Consider the following 18,665-nt stretch of genomic DNA (forward strand, 5'->3'; position numbering starts at 1 on the left):
CCCACATCAGGCCCCCTGCTCAGCGGGAAGCCTGCTTCTCCCTCTCCCACTCCTACTTTTGCTCCCTCTCTCACTGTCTCTCTCTGTGTCCGATAAATAAATTCTTTAAAAAAAAAAAAAAAGGAAAATATCCCATTTCTGGGAGAGCCAAAGCTGTAATTCTCAGACCAGTGATGTGTGGCTTAGCATAAATGACTCTTTTTGGGGCCCCTTATCTTTTTTTTTTTTTAAATTTTATTTATTTGACAGAGAGAAATCACAAGTAGACGGAGAGGCAGGCAGAGAGAGAGAGAGAGGGAAGCAGGCTCCCTGCTGAGCAGAGAGCCTGATGCGGGACTCAATCCCAGGACCCTGAGATCATGACCTGAGCCGAAGGCAGCGGCTTAACCCACTGAGCCACCCAGGCGGGGCCAAGGGCAAGGGTGTCTCCCAGGATTGGGAGGGCCTCAGAAGGGCAGGCCACTCACTTAAATCAGGCTGAATCTGGAGATTCATATTCATCCTAGATCTACAAGGACACAGGTGACAGGGGTTGGTAGGACCCCATCTGGCAGTTGAGAAAAATTTCTGGTATGGGTCTCAGATTCTCAGAAGAGCTAATGGTAAAAACTTGTTTAGTTTTGCAGTCAGAATGATGTAGTTTTTGGAATGTTGGTGTGGTCCAGAGCTGATGGCCAAGAAAGAATTCTTGAGATATCTGAGGTACAAAAAGGTGGTTTTTGGGGCACCCAGGTGGCTCAGTATATTAAGTGTCTGTCTTCAGCTCAGGTCCTGCTCCCAGGGTCCTGGTGTTGAGCCCCACATGGGGCTCTCTGCTCAGTGGAGAGCCTACTTCTCCCTCTCCCACTCCCCCTGCTTATGCTTGCTCTATCTCTCTCTGTCAAATAAATAAAAATCATTTTAAAAAAAAGGAATCAGGGGCACCTGGGTGGCTCAGTGGGTTAAGCCTCTGCCTTCAGCTCAGGTCATGATCTCAGGGTCCTGGGATCAAGCCCCGCATCTGGCTTTCTGCTCAGCAGGGAGCCTGCTTTCCCCCTCTCTCTGCCTCCTTGTGATCTCTGTCTGTCAAATAAGTAAATAAAATCTTAAAAAAAAAAAAGGAATCAGTTTGCAATATAGAGGGGCGCCTGGGTGGCTCAGTCAGTTAAGCATCTGTCTTTGCTCAGGTCATGATCCCAGGGTCCTGGGACTGAGCCCTGCCTCCTCAGATCTCACTCTTGGGGCTCCCTGCTCAGCTCAGCGGGGAGTCTGCTTCTCCCTCTCTCTTTGCCCCTCCACCTCTGCTCATGCTCTGTCTCTCACTTTCTCTCTCTCAAATAAGTAGATGAAATATTTTTTTAAATCTATAATATAGAAATAAATGTGCTGCAGGATGCATGGGTGGCTCAGTCATTTGAGCATCCAATCCTTGGTTTGGCTTAGGTCCTAATCCCGGGGTCCTGGGATGGAGCCCCCCTGTTAGGCTCCGTGCTCAAGGCAGAGTCTGCTTGTCCCTCTCCCTCCACCTATGCTCCTCCCCTGGTGCATGCCCGCTGGCACACACTCTCTCTCTCTCTCTCTCTCCCCCTCAAATAAACAAAATCTTTTTAAAAAGAAAGAAATGTGCTGCTTTATTGACCTAAAAATAAGATATAGAAGCTTATCTAATAATTACTGTAATTTTCTAAATCCCAAAGAGCATAAATGGTAACTCAAGGTATCTGTCTCAACTACGATGTAATATGAAAACATCTGAGGTTTCTACTGGCAATGAAGTTACAAACCCTATTAATCTTGGGGTGCCTGGGTGATTCAGTTGGTTAAGCATCTGCCTTGGGCTCAGGTCATGATCCTGGGGGTTCCTGGGATCGAGCCCCATCTCAGGGCTCTCTGCTCAGCGGGGAGCCTGCTTCTCTCTTTGCCTGCTGCTCCACCTGCTTGTACTCTCTCTCTCTGTGTCAAATAAATAAATAAAATCTTAGAAAACAAAAAACAAAAAAGTCTCGTTAATCTTACTGGGATCCAGGGACACCTGGGTGGCTTGATGGGTTAAGTGTCTGCCTTTACCTCAGGTCATGATCTCAGGGTCGCAGTCCCACAATCAACTCCCACATCAGGATCGAGTCCCACATCAGGCTCCCTACTCAGCAGGCAGTCTGCTTCTCCCTCTGCCCCGCCTCCCCCCACCCCCAGTTTGTGCTCGCTCTCTGTTTCTCTCTCTCATTCTCTCTCTCTGACAAATAAATGGATAAAATCTTTTTTAAAAATATTACTGGGGTCTGTAGTCTGCATTCATAATAAAAGGAAAGACTTGATTTCAGTTAGTGATTAAGAAAAATATGAGCGCTGATGTGAGAAACAAAGGTAGAAGAAAAACTATCAAACGTCCTTACTACCTACAGCCAGCCCACAAACAAGCCCTTAAAACAGGCAGAGTGACATTCCTCTAGGGACCCGACAGCCTCAATGCTAATATTTTGCTAAGGGCAAAAGGCAACCTTAATCCAATCCCCAGGATCCTGTAAGCCTACTTTAACATATAAAAATTCTTTTGGAAACTCCTTTTATCTCCACTCCTCAAGATACATGTTGGCAATCATCCCCCAAGCATAGGACCCACCGATGTAGGGTCTCATGACTCGGGTTTTACGAGACAGTAATAAATGGCCTTTTCCAAGACCCCTCAAGGTCCTGGAAACCTTGCTTCCAAATTCCTTGGAGACCTACACTATCCCTAACCCCCTCCCAGCTTGACCGTGTATAATGAACCACTTCTCGGGACCAGGGGGCAGCTCTTTCTGTCCACCAGTCCTATCCCTTTTTAAAACCACACTTTTCACTGAAGACGTCTCAAGAATTCTCTTTTCGCTGTCAGCTTTGAGCCCTAACCTCTTTCCTACATCAGATGTTGTTCCCATCCAGGTTCACAGGCCCTTACTGTTACTGGCTACCCCCAGAGTCAGCAAACCTCTTTTCTGTGACTTAGGTGGAGTCCCTCACTTCCAAAGTTCCAACTACCGCCTGTCCACTGTAGAGGGCGCCCACAGCAAGGCACTCTGGCCCCGTGTGGGGCTAGAGTCCAAAAGACCTGCAAAATGAGAGGCTGCAAACTGTGTTTGAGCAGCTTGTGTGATTGGGAATGTCATTATGAGCATAACAAAGAAGGTTTTCTCTGGAAGACTGGTCGTGTTTCACGAAATATGTGCCTTGAGGTAGGAAATGATTCACAAGGTTGGTAGGAATTAAGTCTGTCCACACACCTGTCCCCTGCTCTGTCCAGGCAAGAGGGTGAGCAGTGTCTGGTCTTTGCTCACTCATTCATTACTAGAGGTAGTAAGTCTGGTCTCCCCCTCATCGCGAGTGTCTCTTCTGTTTTGTTTCTCACTGCAAATTCTGGGCTTTGTTCACGCATCCCTTTGAGCTTGGTTAATGCAGTGAGTACAGAAGAAATGACCCTTTTCTGATGCTCTGGTGGTAAAGGGGTGGAGAGTCCTAACTCGAGGGTGTGCCCACGATCCTGGAGACAGAGGATGGCAGCAATGGAGTTGCTTGGTGGGCATATGAGTTGGACAGCGAGAAGCATTTCCAGAGAGGATGGAGGTGGGAAGGAGGAGGTGATTGGACCACAGAGAGGGCATACATTTGTTCTGGTGTGGAGCTAGAGCTTCTGGCCTGCAGAGACTTGGAGTAGAAATGAAAGAGGAAGCCAGGTGACAGAGCCGGGCTGGAGGTACAAAATCAGGAGGCCTTGATCCTGCTGGCAACTGTGGCAGTGGGCATGAGAAGAGCAGAGGCCCAGGCCCGTGTCCTGCAGAATCCCAACACTGAGGGCAGATGGAGGAGGAGAGTCAGACCCTGAGTCCCAGGAGCTGGGATGAAACCAGATGTGGTATCATATTACAAGCTCAGTGTGTTGATGTTCCAGAAAACTGAAAACAAGGGTGACTGTAGAGTGCTGGTGACTTTTACATGCTTGGAGGTCAACCACCACCACTGTGAAAACTGCGTTGGGTCATTCGCTCACCATCCAGCACGGATACTACTGCTTCCACCCTGCCTGAACTTGGGTTTACAAGATGATCCAGAGATTCCACTCCTAGATATGTATCCAAAGGAAATATAATCAGTATTTTGGGAGATGTCTGCACACCCAAGTTCATTGTAGCATTATTCACAATACCTAATGTGTAAACGACCTAAGTGTCCACTGATAGACCAATGAATAAAGAAAATGTGATCTATTTATAATGGAATATTATTTAGCCTTAAAATATAAGGAAATCCTGCCATTTGTGACAACATGGGTGAACCAGGAGGACATTGTACTAAGGAAAATAAGCCGGACACCAAAACACAAGGACCGCATGAGCTCACATATATGTGGAATCTAAAAATGTCAAACTCAAAGAAACAGACAGTAGAATGGTGATCATCAGGGACTGAGAAGCGGGGAAATGGGAAATGTTGTTGAAGGGTACAAACTTTCAGTTATAAGATGAATAAGTTCTTGAGACCTCATGTACAGCATAATGACTATAATTAATAATAATATATTGTACACCTAAAACTTGGGGAGAGTAGATCTTATATGTTCTTACCGCACACATAAAAAATTAATTATGTGAGATGGTGGAGGTATTAATTAGCTTAATTAAGTTAATTAGTTAATTATGATGATTATTTCACAATGTATTTGTACATCAAATAACACATTGTACACCTTAAGAGTCTCATGCTCTTCCGACTGAGCTAGCTGGGCTGTACACCTTAAATATGTACAATTTTTAGTTGTCAATCCTACCTTGATGAAGCTGGGTGAAAATCTAGATTATGGAACAGCACTCTTGTCTAGCGATACAGGAGCTTACCCACAGGCGAGAGCCAGACAATGAAGAAGAAAACCAACAAGTGACACATGATTTTAGCTCTTGATCGAGGCCTGGGTCAATGTTTGAAAACTCAATCAATGTAATTCACCATATTAACAAACTAAAAAAAAAAAACCATCTGATTACCCCAGTAAATGTAGAAGAAGCATTTGATAAAATCCAATATCCCACTTTGGGCTACTTTTGTGCGCATGCTCTCTCTCTCTCTCTCTCTCTGACAAATAAATAAATAAATAAAATCTTTAAAGAAAGAATTCCACATATGAGTGAAATCATATGGTATCCATCTCTCTGACTTACCAAAAATACATATTTAAATGGGTTTCTTTGGTTTAGTTCTTTTTAAGAACTTATTTATTTGTTTGAGAAAGAGAGAGAGCACATCCAGTAGGGAAAGGGCAGAGGGAGAGGGAAAAACAGTCTTGAGCAGACTCAGTGCTAAGCATGGAGCCCAGCAGGGGGCTTGATACTAACACCCGGAAAGATCAGGACCTGAGCTGAAACCAAGAGTCCATTAAGGTCTGCTCCTGCCCCACCCCCCTGGCCTATTGCTCTTTGTTTAAATTTTCATAAAAGTAGGGGAAAATGATGTAGAAGGAATTTATGGCATGAAAGTACAATAATTATACTTTGTAAGTATCTTTGCAAAGCAAGTTACAAAACAATGAGAAGCATTTTTGTTTTTAAAAAGTGCATATGTTAAAATATGAATGAAAAGAATCCAAAAAGCTCTAAGGCAAAATATGAAGAATTGGATGGCATGGGTGATTTTCATTTTCTTCATGCTTCTTTATGCTAATTACTCTTCTTATACCTGTCTATTTTTTCTACAGTGTGCGTATATTAATGGAATAATTTTTAAGTGTCTAAAAATACAAATGGGAAGTCCTAAGGAACTAGAGTAAGTTGACCACCCACATAACACATGCAGCAGAGAGAGCCCCAAGATGCACCCCAGCACCCAAGGGTGCCTCTGTTTCTGCCCACTCTGGTGTAATCTAACAGTGAGCCCACTTAGTCTCATGTGACCAAGGGAAAACAGAAAGTTAGAGTCTCATGTAGCCAAGGGAAAACACGGGAAGGAGGGAAAGCCAGAACTCGCTCACGTTTTCAACAAATACTAAAACAAAAAGACTGAAGGAACTTGGAAAGGCTCTTCTGCCAGGAGATGCTCCCATATCTGGTTCTTGTGTCTGTAACTGTGGCAGGCAGAATTCAAAGATGGGCCCCAAGTGTCCCATCCTGGTGTCCACACCAGTATACTCCTCTTCCCTTGAGTGAGTATGAAGAGATATCATGCCCGTGGTCATGATACATTTTATGGAAGAAGCGATTTTGCAGATGTAATTAAGGCCACTGGTCAGTTGGCTTTGAATGAATCAAAAGTCATATTATGCTGAGTAGACCTGAATTAATAAGGTGAATTCTCAGACAAAGGTGAAGTGCTGGTGAGAGGCTGCCTTGTTGGTCTCAAGGGAGAAGTAAAATGCCTATCGTGCAAGGGCCAGTGAACCAGCAAGCGGGCTCAGAGAGCAGCATCCAACCAACAAACAGCAAACCAATGGGGATTTCAGTCCTACAACTACAAGGAACTTGATTCTGCCAACAGCTCATAAGGTTGGGAGAGAATCCTAAGCCTCAGAGAATATGGCAGCAATGGTTAACACCATGATTTTACCTCGTGAAACATGAGACAGTACCTTGCTAACCTGTCCCCAGACTCCTGACCCACAAATCTGTATGATAATAAATTTGTGTTGTTAGTACATTAAAAGGATTATTCGCCTCCACCAAGTGGGATTTATTCCTGGGATGCAAGAGTGTTTCAACATTTGCAAATCAATCAACATGATACATCACAAGAAAAGACAAGAACCACATGATCCTCTCAATTAATGCAGAAAAAGCATTTGGCAAAATACAGCATCCCTTCTTGATTAACTCTTCAAAATATAGAGTAGCAGGAACATACCTCAATATCATAAAAGCCATTTATGAAAAGTCCACAGCGAATATCAAACACAATTGGGAAAAACTGAGAGCTTTTACCCTAAGGTCAGGAACAAGACAAGGTTGTCCACTCTCACCACTGTTGTTCGACATAGTACTAGAAGTCCTAGCAATAGCAATCAGACAACAAAAAGAAATAAAAAGTATTGGAATCAACAAAGAAGAACTCAAACCCTCACTCTTTGCAGATAACATGATACTTCATGTGGAGAACCCAAAATATCCCACCCTCAAATTGCTAGACCTCGTGCAGCAATTCAACAACGTGGCAGGATACAAAATCAATGCACAGAAATCAGTTGTATTTCTATACACTAACAGTGTGTGCGAAGAAAGAGAAACTAAGGACTCAATTCCATTTATAATTGCACCAAAAACAGTAAGATAACTAGGAATAAACCTAACCACATAGGTAAAGGATCTGTATTCTAAAAGCTACGGAACACTTATGAAAGAAATGGAGGAAGACACAAAGAGATGGAAAAATATTCCATGCTCATGGATTGGAAGAACAAACATTTTAAGATTTCCGTGCTTCCCAGGGCAATCTACACTTTCAGTGCAATCCCTACTATTTACATTTTTCACAGAGCTGGAACAAACAGTCCTAAAATTTGTATGGAACCAGAAAAGGCCCCAAATAGCGAGAGAAATGTTAAAAAAAGAAACCAAACCTGGGGGCATCATCATTGCAGACTTCAAGCTCTATTATAAAGCTGTCATCATCAAGACAGTATGGTACTGGCACAAAAACAGACACATAGATCAATGGAACAGAATAGAAGAGAAAAAATAAAAAAATAGAAAAGAAATAAAAATAGAAAACAAAATAGACAAGAAAAAAATGGTCAACCAATCTTTGACAGAGCAGGAAAGAATATACAGTGGAAAAAGGACAGTCTCTTCCATAAATGGTGCTGAGAAAACTGGACAGCCACATGCAGATGAATGAAGCTGGACCATTCTCTTACACTATACACAAAGATAAACTCAAAATAGATAAAAGACCTCAATGTGAGACAGGAAAACCCTAGAGCAAAACACAAGAAGCAACTCCTGTGACCTCAGCTGCAGCAACCTCTTTCAAGACACATCTGAAAAGGCAAAGGAAACAAAAACAAAAATGAACTTTTGGGACTTTATAGAGATAAAAAAAAAAACCTTCTGCATAGCAAAAGAAATAGTGAACAAAACTAAAAGACAACCTATGGAATGGGAGAAGATATTTGCAAAGGACATATCAATAAAGGGCTGATATCCAAGATCTATAAAGAGGTTCTTGAACTCAACACCCAACACAAAGAGTCAAGTCAAAAAATGGACAGAAGACACAGACACTTCTCCTAAGAAGACATACAAATGACCAACAAACACATGAAAAATGTTCAACATCACTAGTCATTAGGGAAATACAAATCAAAACTACAATGAGATACCACCTTCTACCAGCTAGAATGGCTAAAATTAACAAGACAGAGGACAACAAATGTTGGCAAGGATTTGGAGAAAGGGGAACCATCTTACACTGTAGGTGGGAATGCAAGCTTGTACAGCCACTCTGGAAAACAGAATGGAGGTCCCTAAAGTCATTAAAAATAGAGCTACCCTATGACCCAGCATTGCACTACCAGGTATTTAACCCGAAGATACAGATGTAGTGAAAAGAGGAGGAACCTGCACCCCAGTGTTCATAACAGCAATGGCCATAATAGCCAAACTGTAGATGGAGCCAAGGTGTCCTTTAACAGATAAATGGACAAAGAAGATATGGTTCCTATATTAAATGGAATATTACTCAGCCATCATAAAGGGTGAATACCTACAATTCACATTGATGTGGATGGAACTGGAGGGTATTTTGCTAAGTGAAAGAAGTCAATCAGAGAAAGACAATTATCATAGGGTTTCACTCATGTGTGAAATATAAGAAATACTGCAGAGGATCATGGTGAAGGGAGGGAAACCTGAATGGAAGAAATCAGAGAGGGAGACAAACCATGAGAGACTATGGACTCTGGGAAACCAACTGAGGGTTACAAAAGGGAGGAAGTAAGGGGATGGGGTAACTGAGCGATGGGTATTAAGGAGGGCACATTATGCGATGAGCACTCGGTATTATATGAAACTGATAAATCGTTGAACACAACATCTGAAACTATTGATGTACTATACGTTGGCTAACTGAATTTAAATTTAAAAAACACTAAAACAATTTGTGTTGTTTTAAGCCACTAAATTTGTGTTAATTTGTTATTCGGCAATAAGCAACGAATAGTTGCTTTCCAATTAAGGAATTGGAATGGTCTTTCCAATTAAGGAATTCATGTTTTAAAAAAAAAACTGTTGTGCAAAGATATCTTTGTTATATAAATAGTTTTATATGTACAAAGATCTTAAGAAAGAGAGAGAGAGAGCATGAAGGGGGGGAGGGGCAGAAGCAGGCTCCCTGATGAGCAGGGAGCCTGATGTTGGGCTCTATCCCATGACCTGACAGGAAGGGAGACACTTAACCAACCAAGCCACCCAGGCACCTCCCATGTTGTTTCTAACAGTAAGCTAGTTTGAGTCTGCTTGAGCTGCTGTAACAAAATTCCACAGACTGAGAGGCTTATAAACAACAGAAATTTATTTCTCACAGTTCTGGAGGCTGGAAGTTCGAGATCAATGTGATGGAGTTCTGATGAGGGCTCTCTTTCAAGCTGCAGACTGTCGGCTCCTCACTGTGTCTTTATATGGCAGAAGGGACCAGGGAGCTGGGTGCTAGGATTGCAATGTTTGTGGGGGGACACAAACATTCAGACTATTTTGTTATTGTTGTTTTAATTATTTCACATACAACTCTGTAAGATTTTATTGATTCAGTGTAAATATGGTGGATCTTTGGACTTTCTCCAGGTCTGAGTTATAAGCAAAACTGCCGGGAGCATTTTTGCACATAATTCTAGTTATTTCTGCACTCATGTCTGTGGAATTGCTCTGTCATCGTGCAGGATATACTTGCAGTAATTCTAAGATTTGTCACACACAACCTTTGTCTTGACCTTATATAAACACAAGTGTGCGGGGCACCTGGGTGGCTCAGTCGGCTACATGTTGGACTCTTGATTCAGGCTCAGGTTGTGATCTCAAGATCCTGAGACTGAGCCCTACACTCAGCAAGTAGTCTGCGTGAGATTCTCTCTCTTCCTCTCCAGTTGCCCTTCCCCCTCTGCGTGTACTCATTCATTCTCTCTCTCTCTAAAATAAATAAATAATTCTTTTTAAAAACCATGAGCATGGAAGGTGGAAATTAGTCGGGGGGATAGAGGCATTTGAGGTATTTAGTAGATTCTAACTTCTGACTCATAAATAGAGAGGTGGTTCTGGAAGAAATCTGGACAGGTTGAAGATTGCTGTTTTTGCAAAATGACCCATGATTATGTAGGCCTTTTGTTTTTACTTTAAAATCTTTTTATCCTCTTAACACAGTTTTTCACAGAGGGAAGGTTTTTAATTGATATGAGGTCCAAATTATACATTTTTCCTCTTTGGTATCAAATTTACGAACTCTTCACCCAGCTCTAAGTCCTGAAGATTTCTATTTTTATTCTAAAAAATTTATAGTTTTACATTTTACATTTAAGACTGTGATCTCTTTTGAATTAATTTTTTTATTTTTTATTATTTTGTAAATTTATTTATTTTCAGAAAAACCGTATTCATTATTTTTTCACCACACCCAGTGCTCCATGCAATCCGTGCCCTCTATAATACCCACCACCTGGTACCCCAACCTCCCACACCCCCCCGCCACTTCAAACCCCTCAGATTGTTTTTCAGAGTCCATAGTCTCTCATGATTCACCTCCCCTTCCAATTTACCCCAACTCCCTTCTCCTCTCTAACACCCATTGTCCTCCATGATATTTATTATGCTCCACAAATAAGTGAAACCATATGATAATTGACTCTCTCTGCTTGACTTATTTCACTCAGCATAATCTCTTCCAGTCCCGTCCATGTTGCTACAAAAGTTGGGTATTCATCCTTTCTTTTGAATTAATTTTTGTGTAAACTGGGAGGTTTGGGTTGAAATTCATTCTTTGCTTAGGGACATATATTCTCTTGCCTATGGATCTGAATTGCTTTTACACCTTTGTCAAAAATTAATTGGCGATAAAATATTTGCAAACCACATAAATATGAGAAAGGACTTGCAGCTGAAGTATATAAAGAACTATCAAAACTCAACATTGAAAAAGTCTTCAATAACAGAATAAAAGGATAAAAAACCCACATGAGTACCTCAATTGATGCAGAAAAGTTATTTGACAAAACTCAATACCCTTTCATGATAAAAACACCTGACAAACTAGGAATAAAGGGAAACAGTTGAATGGTTAAACAAGGTTTGGTACATCTATACCAGGGAGCATTACTGAACTGTAAAAAGAAATGAACTGTTGACACCTGGAATGAATCCCAAAGGAATGACGCTGAGTAAAGAAACCAATCTCTAGAGACTACTACTCATTCCATTCACATGGAATTCTTGGCATAACAAAATTACAGAGATGGAGAATAGATTAGTGCTTGCCAGATGCTAGGGATGGGGAGCAAGGGAGATTAGAAGGGGTTGTGTGTGGTTATGAAATGGGTAGCCCAAAGGAGCCTTTTAGTGATGGAATTGTTCTGTATTTTGATTGTGGTGACAGTCAGAGGAAGCTACACATATGATAAAACTACTATATAGAGAAATCTGAATAAACCATGTGACCTGTACCAAAGTCAATGTCCAGTTTTGTGACCATACTGTAGTAATGCAAGATGTCAACTTTGGGAAGGGCAGGTGAAGAGGGCATGAGACCTCCCTGCATTTCTTTGCAATTCTATGTGAAATCTATATTTCAAAATTTTGGCCAGGGGGAGGGTTGCTTTTTGTTTTGAAGATCTCAGATTCCGAACTGGTTGGCACTCTCTTATAAGAACTTGATACTCTAACTTGGGGAGATGTGTAGACCATGAGAGCCCTGCTAATGGCAGAGTCTGTGGTCAATTCACAGTTCCCTGTGGTTGCGCAGACACATTTTCTAATCTGCGCAGAGAATCTCAGTGTGGGACAGAGATGGTTCTCACTGAGTAGAAGGTCCTGTTATTAAAACAGGAGATACTCAGCTGAGACCGCCTCTAAATGCCCATAAGCCCTGAAAGATGCACACTTTGATTTGAAAACACACAGCTGCATACAGTTCTAAGAATCTCATGACAATCTTTACATTAAGAAACTAAGCAAGAGAAAAATAAATCTACTAGGATGGTACAGTAACCTTAGTGTACTCCACTTCAGCACTGGCTACCCACCCCTCCTCAATCTCTCATTAAAAGTCAAAACGCCAGGGACAGAATTCAAGCTTCTCTCATCAGCAAGAATTTAGACCCAGCTTTTCAAATGAGGTTTGGGAAGATTTAGCGACATAATCTAAGTCTAAAAAGCATGTTTCAAATCTGTATCTACAGCAGATAGACATGGTGCAGGGGGTAATTAACGGAATAAGAAACTGGAGGTTAATTCACCAAATAGTTCTAAGTTGTGGGTTTTCCGGTGAATATTTTTCTATATTTTTTTCCCTGAATGTGCTGTTTCTTTTCTTTCTTTTTTTTTCTTTTTTTCCTTTCCTTTCTTTTTCTTCTCTTTTTTTAATGGATTTTTATAACGGGGAGGGGAGGGAGGATTCCTCGTAGGGTATCCATCCAGCGTGAAGGTTCGATATCTCCAGCTGGAACACCTGTTTAAAAGGGTGGACACCTCAGGCAGCAGAACTGTGACCTCTGAGATCATGGCCACTTCTAGAAGCGCTGGTTCTATTGTCGGGGGGGGGGGAAATAAAGGTTATGGGTTTAAAAAAAATTAAAGGGGTGCATGCAGGGTTCCCCTCTCCTTTATTTAATTTCTAAAAATAATGCACACTCACGGAGCAATTTGGAAAAACAAAACAAAAAAACAAAAAACAAAAAACTCTGCAGGTGATACAGGCTTCCCTTCCGCGGGGTTCCCACCCATTCTTCAAAGTGAATGGTGGGCGTTAGAGCCCTTCCCCAAACCAGGGCCGAGGGTGTGCGCTCCGCGAGTCCCTCTCCTCTGCGCGCGGGTGGAGCCCGGGCGGTCGGGATGGGGTCTGCCCTAACCTTAAATTCTTCCCAGCGCTTTCTTTCCCTGAAGACCCTTGCAAAGTTATCAGCAGGGAAAGGCGACACCCCAAGCCCGACTCCGGCGGGGTAGTGTGGCCGAGCGCTAAGGCGCTGGTTTAAGACTCCAGTCTCTTCGGGGACGTGGGTTCGAGTTCCACCGCTGCCAGCCGAGGCGCGCGAGGTGCCGTTTTGCTATCCATCGCAAAGAGTGGGACGAAGCGGAATCGGGCACTGTCCGCTTTCAGTGTCACCCACCCAGCGGGCGGCCAGACGCCGCGCTCTGCGCCTTCTGTGCGCGCGTGTTCCGGACAGCAGGTCGGGCTGGGGCAGGTGGTTACAGGCGCGCGGGGCGGGCACCCTTGCCTCCGTCCTGGAAGAGCGCACAAAAGGCGCCGACGTCTCCAACTAGGCTGAGAGGGTGGCGGACGTCCTGAACCGAAGCCAGGTTTGTCTGGTACAGTCTCCAAATACACCCCAGGGTAATAAATCCGGAATAGTAGTTGACGGTGGATGTTCTAAGCCGGGGCCGAGTTTGGTTCATGGTCTCCCCAAATTTTAACTAGCAGGAAGAAAAGGAAGGAAAAAAAAAAAAAAATCGCAGAAGTTGTTTCCGCCCGGTTTCGAACCGGGGACCTTTCGCGTGTTAGGCGAACGTGATAACCACTACACTACGGAAACCTACCGGTAGTGTTTTCTCTGTAAAGTTCTTAATCATCGCGAAAGCCCTCCGTGGCGGTGACCACAGCGCTCTGTGGCTGAGGAGAGAAGGCACCGCTTTCCCAATCGGCGGAAAACAAACGCGAGGGGCTGTGCGAGCAACCGTCGGTTCCGGAGCGAAGCACTCGCTCTTCCACCTGCCGTTCTGCCCGACCCCCCCCCCCAGCCCCTCGGAACTTTCGGGTCCGCCATCTGCCTGCCTAAGACCCCAGCCGTCCGCCCGAGAAGAAATGGGAGTTTAAAACCAAGTAAAATGAAAAAGCGGGCTCGTCCGGGATTTGAACCCGGGACCTCTCGCACCCAAAGCGAGAATCATACCCCTAGACCAACGAGCCATCCTGTTCCTAGCCTCTTGGTTCAGTCCATAATCTGGATCTAATTGGACTAGGTTTTGGTCACCAATGGCAACTTTTATTTTTAACGTTTTGGAATTATCCCCTGGACCTCGGGGTCGCAGCCCCCGCATGCGCCGTTAACCTCACCTGCGGGCAGCTCGCGCGGCGAAAGTACCCAGATCCCTCGAACCCTATCCGTGCGCTGGGAGAGTCTCCCCGGAGCGCGCCTCGGACAGCAGGCAGGGGCACTCTTCCGCTTTGGGGACGGAGAGCCCCCCGCCCGAGGGAGCCCAAGCGAGGCCCAAGTCTGGAGGCCCCGGGCCTGGGCGCCAAGTCCGGGACCAGCTGGAGTGCTCCGGGAGAGGAAAAGGAGCGGGGTTTGGAGGGGAGGCGGGACAGACGGGGTCTTGCGCCGCGACGGGCGAAATGAAGCCCGAGTGGTCCCTTCAGGTGGGGCGCCTGGTAAAAGGACGGGGGCTTTCGTGTTTGTTTGTTTGTTTTAATGCAAATGTGAAAAGCAACGTAACGCTTTGCAAAGCTATTTGCAAATGTAGAGAAGTGTAGGGCAGAAACGAGATGACCGGCGGCGGTGCCTGGGTGCCCAGCCCAGGAGGCTTGCACCAGAGCGCGCGCGCACTCGTCGCGCAGGCTGGGCGCCGCCCCGGCTCTCGGCGTGGAAGCGGTTGCCCAGGAGTTCGCTCGCGGCGAACCAGAGTCCAAGGCTGTGAGGGCGCTCTCCTCCTTCGTCTTGGACCTGCTTTCCCCAAAAGGCTTTAACTGCACTGGGCTATTCGGAAGTAAAAAAAAAAAAAAATTAAAAAACAATAAACAAACAAATTAAAAAAAAAAAAAAAACCATTTTTTTAAAAAACTGATTTTGGTTCCCTGATGTAAAATTCACGAAACTCCACTCAGAGCTGGCCCAAAAATTCCCAGAAAAATTCCCTACGAAGATTGTTGCAAAACAGAGTGGGAGACGAATGGGGCTAACCCTCTTCCAGGAAACACAGTGCTCATGTCCCCACTGCCACTCCAGGATCTTGCCCAGGCCTCTGCGTTGACCGCTCCATTCGATGCTCCCCTCGGCCTTTTCCTCGGAGCACAAGATGCTAACAGGCCTCTTCCTTAACTGGCACCGTCCTCGCCTCCTTTCGTGCGCGCAAAGTGTTGGATGGGCTCTGTCCTGGGCCACCGTGTGTCCTCGCGCTCCTGGTCACGACCGCCTCCGAGTTGCAAGCCATTGGCTTCCTTTCTCTATGGGATTATATCAGAAAAGTGCGAGCAGACGTCCAAAACTGGGAACATCTGCCCTAAAGTTTTTCAGTGCGACATTTTTTAACCATTTTTAAAAACCATTTCGGTTTCCTTTTAAACACAGAATTAATATATACTAAACTGACTTTCATTCATTTATGTTGTTCAAGGAAGTCAAGCGTACGAAATGCAAGTATATCCCCAGAGAGCGATGGGGGCGCTGCCGGATAGGCAGGGAGCCAGGCTCCCGGGAGGGCTGGGGACCCGCCTGTCACGGCCTTTGCCTGCACACGACCAGGCGGCGACCCTGACCCGCCGCGCCATCCCAACCCACAGGAGCCCTCTGTCCGGTCAAATGGGACCTTCAAAAAGGTCCCCAAGGTAACTCCAAGCCGCACTCCAGCGCCGTGTGGGTTTCGGAAACAACCCGGCCCGGTGCCCCAAAGTGGAGAAAACCACTCGCGGAACCCTGGGGAGATGCGGGAAAAAGGATGAGTGGACTGTTGAATGGGCGCGCAGGCCTTCCCATCAGCCCGCTCGCATCCAAAGAGCCAAGACTGCATCAAGGTCCGGACAGATGCGCCCGGCATGGGCCGGGAGCGCACCTGCACCTGCCGGCACCTGCGCGTCCCGGACTCCCAGGATTCATCCACCCCAATGAGCCCACCCTCAGGAGCAGGGCACCTCGGGAGCGACCTGGCCTCGGGAGCGACTACCTCTCTACAGAGCCTAGATTGTGGGGACCCACGGGCAAGCCAAGCGGGGGCTTAAACCTAGCCCCCCTCCCGACTGAAACAGGTTCCCAGGGTGTGTTGTGGGAAGGTGGGTGTAGACAGCTCGTCTCCACTAAACGAAGATAGAGGAGACGAGGACTCTGCCCTGGGCTGAGTGGGGTGAGAGGAGAACGGAAGGATCCACCGCAGACTTCCCGAGAGCGAGCGAAACGCGCGAGGGACCGCTTCGGAGAGGTTGCGCGGAGCCCGCGGAGCCTGTGGCCGCAACGCCACACACGGGTGCAGGGGGTCTGGCTTCTCGGGAAATGCGGCCACTTCTCGTCACCCCGCATTCGAGGAGCCAAGACTAGTCAGTTCCAGCTAGGGCCTGGCTCCCAGGAGGACAGAAATTTGTGTTGGTTCACTACTCTTCCGCTTTTCCAAAGGAGTGGAAAAAAAGCGGCGTAAAGGCCCCAGCGAGATTTGAACTCGCGACCCCTGGTTTACAAGACCAGTGCTCTAACCCCTGAGCTATGGAGCCAACTGCAAGTAAGGACTCTGCGCAAGGGCAGTTGACCGCCACCATCCACCGCGCAGCCTCAAAGTGCCGCGGGGAGGAGCCAAATGCTGAGAGGCGAGCCGCCGCCTTTCAACCGAAGAGAGCCTAATGTTGCCGCCGTCGTCTCAGCAGCGATGTCTGCCGGTGTCAAAGGCGGCAGGTCAGGCCGCAGACCCTGAGAGAACTACCCGCAGAGAGAGGGCAGACGGAGCGCCCCGCCGAGCTGTGAGGGATGGAGGAAGACGAGACGCTACGCGGGCAGGGGTGGGACCTCCAGCGGGCGGGGCTTAGGAGGGCCCGAGGTCTTCCGGGGGCTTAGGGGTCACGGGAGAAGACCCGTTGGCTGGAGAGGGCCAAGACTGGCTGTGTATGAGCTTGAGGGCACGAGGTCCGGGCTGCGAGGGACGTGTTAGGGGGAGGGTGTGAACAGGCCTGTCCTGAAGGAATCCAGGTGCGGGCTTGGAGGGTGGGATTAAGTTGGGCAGCGAGAGATCTGGAGGGAGAGCCCGAGAGAAGGTGTCGGAGAAATCAGAAGGTCGGGGCGTGAAGGATTAGGAAAATTAGACAAATTAGGAAAAGGCAACCCATTGGGCCCGCCTTAACTCTTGCGGAACCAGTTTCCTAAGAGCCCCTAAAGGCCCAAGGGATACGGGGCATGGAGAGTATGAGAGCCCAAGTGAGGGACAGGAGATGAGAAAGTGTCGGGTGTCCGAGATATGGAAGCAGCCCAGTGTCCATCACTGATGAATGGATAAAGAAGAGTATATTTACACAATGGAATGCTATTCAGCCGTACAAAACAAACAAACAAACAAAAAACAACAACAACAAAAAAAACCCGAAATCTTGCCATTTGCTAGGACATGGATGGAGCTAGAGAGCCTAATGCTAAAGGACGTAAGTAAGAAAGATAAATATGATTTCACTCGTGTGTGTAATTTAGGAAACAAATGAGCAAAGGGGGAGAAATGAAAGAGAGACAAATCAAGGAATAGACTCTTAACTGTAGAGAACAAACTGATGGTTACTCAAGGGGATGGGGTGAGAAGAGGGGTTAAATAGGGGATGGGGATTAAGGAGTACACCTGTCATGAGGAGCACGGGGTGATGTAGGGACGTTGAATCACTATAATGTACACCTGAAGCTAATAAAACACTGTACGCTAACTCACTGGAATTAAAGACTTGAGATAAAACTTAAAAGAACAGTGTGATGGCTACAAGTGGTAGACCTTGACCTGGTGGCCCAACCTGCCCCATGGTTCCTGCAAGGCCAGGTGACTTGGGTCTGTGGGTGCCCTCCAGTCTGCAGGCTGAGCCATGTAATGGTCTGCTGTTGTTGTTGGGGTTTTTTTTTGTTTGTTTGTCTTTTGTTTTTTTGTTTTCAGGGAAATGGCTCATGCAACTCAAGGATCTGGGATTCATAGGTGGGATCTGAATGAACCAAGTTAAGCCAGTTATTGCTTTCAGAGACCCAAACATCTCCCATATCTTGGGATGCCCAAAGGATGGGAAAGAAAAATCCACACAATCACACAAACCCTCACACCCGAAGAGTGATATCCGAAGTCACTACACTGCCCTGGTGACCAAAAGAGAGCGTCTCTTATCCCCAATCTGTGATTGTTATTGTAACTGTTGTTATATTTCTTCAGATATATAGATGTCTGTGTAGTTACTCTGCAAACACACATACTCCAGTAGGCACACAATCCCATTTGCAAACACAAAAGCTGGAAATACACACACAGCCAGCCAGCCCTGCAGTCCCCAGACCTGGCCCTATAGGCACCTTCTTCAGACACCCGCCTTCTGTGACCTGTAATATATCCTGCAGCACAGTTGTTATGTGACTTTAACTGTGCTACTCAATGCAAAACCCATACAAGCCCAGATACCATTAGGGCTTGATGATAACATCAGCCAATTTAATTAGCAAGTGAATGTTAAAAATGGGTTTTGCTTGTGGAAACTAGTGGTATTCAAATACATGCATTGGCTATAGTGTTCTAAAGCTACTCTCCACATAGGACTCACCCTCT

The 18,665-nt window shown here is 45.8% G+C and overlaps 3 non-coding genes across 3 annotated transcripts; all 3 read right to left on the minus strand.

Moving 5' to 3' along the window:
* Nucleotides 1-13,650: 13,650 nt before the first annotated feature.
* Nucleotides 13,651-13,723, minus strand: TRNAV-AAC. The gene has a single exon. It is a non-coding gene; the product is annotated as a tRNA-Val (tRNA).
* A 302-nt stretch (nucleotides 13,724-14,025) lies between these two features.
* TRNAP-UGG lies at nucleotides 14,026-14,097 on the minus strand. Its single transcript has one exon. It is a non-coding gene; the product is annotated as a tRNA-Pro (tRNA).
* Nucleotides 14,098-16,532: 2,435 nt separating this feature from the next.
* On the minus strand, nucleotides 16,533-16,605 carry TRNAT-UGU. The gene has a single exon. It is a non-coding gene; the product is annotated as a tRNA-Thr (tRNA).
* Nucleotides 16,606-18,665: the final 2,060 nt, after the last annotated feature.

The sequence above is a fragment of the Neovison vison genome, chromosome 1 (assembly GCF_020171115.1).
Source record: "Neovison vison isolate M4711 chromosome 1, ASM_NN_V1, whole genome shotgun sequence".
Lineage (NCBI taxonomy): Eukaryota > Metazoa > Chordata > Mammalia > Carnivora > Mustelidae > Neogale > Neogale vison.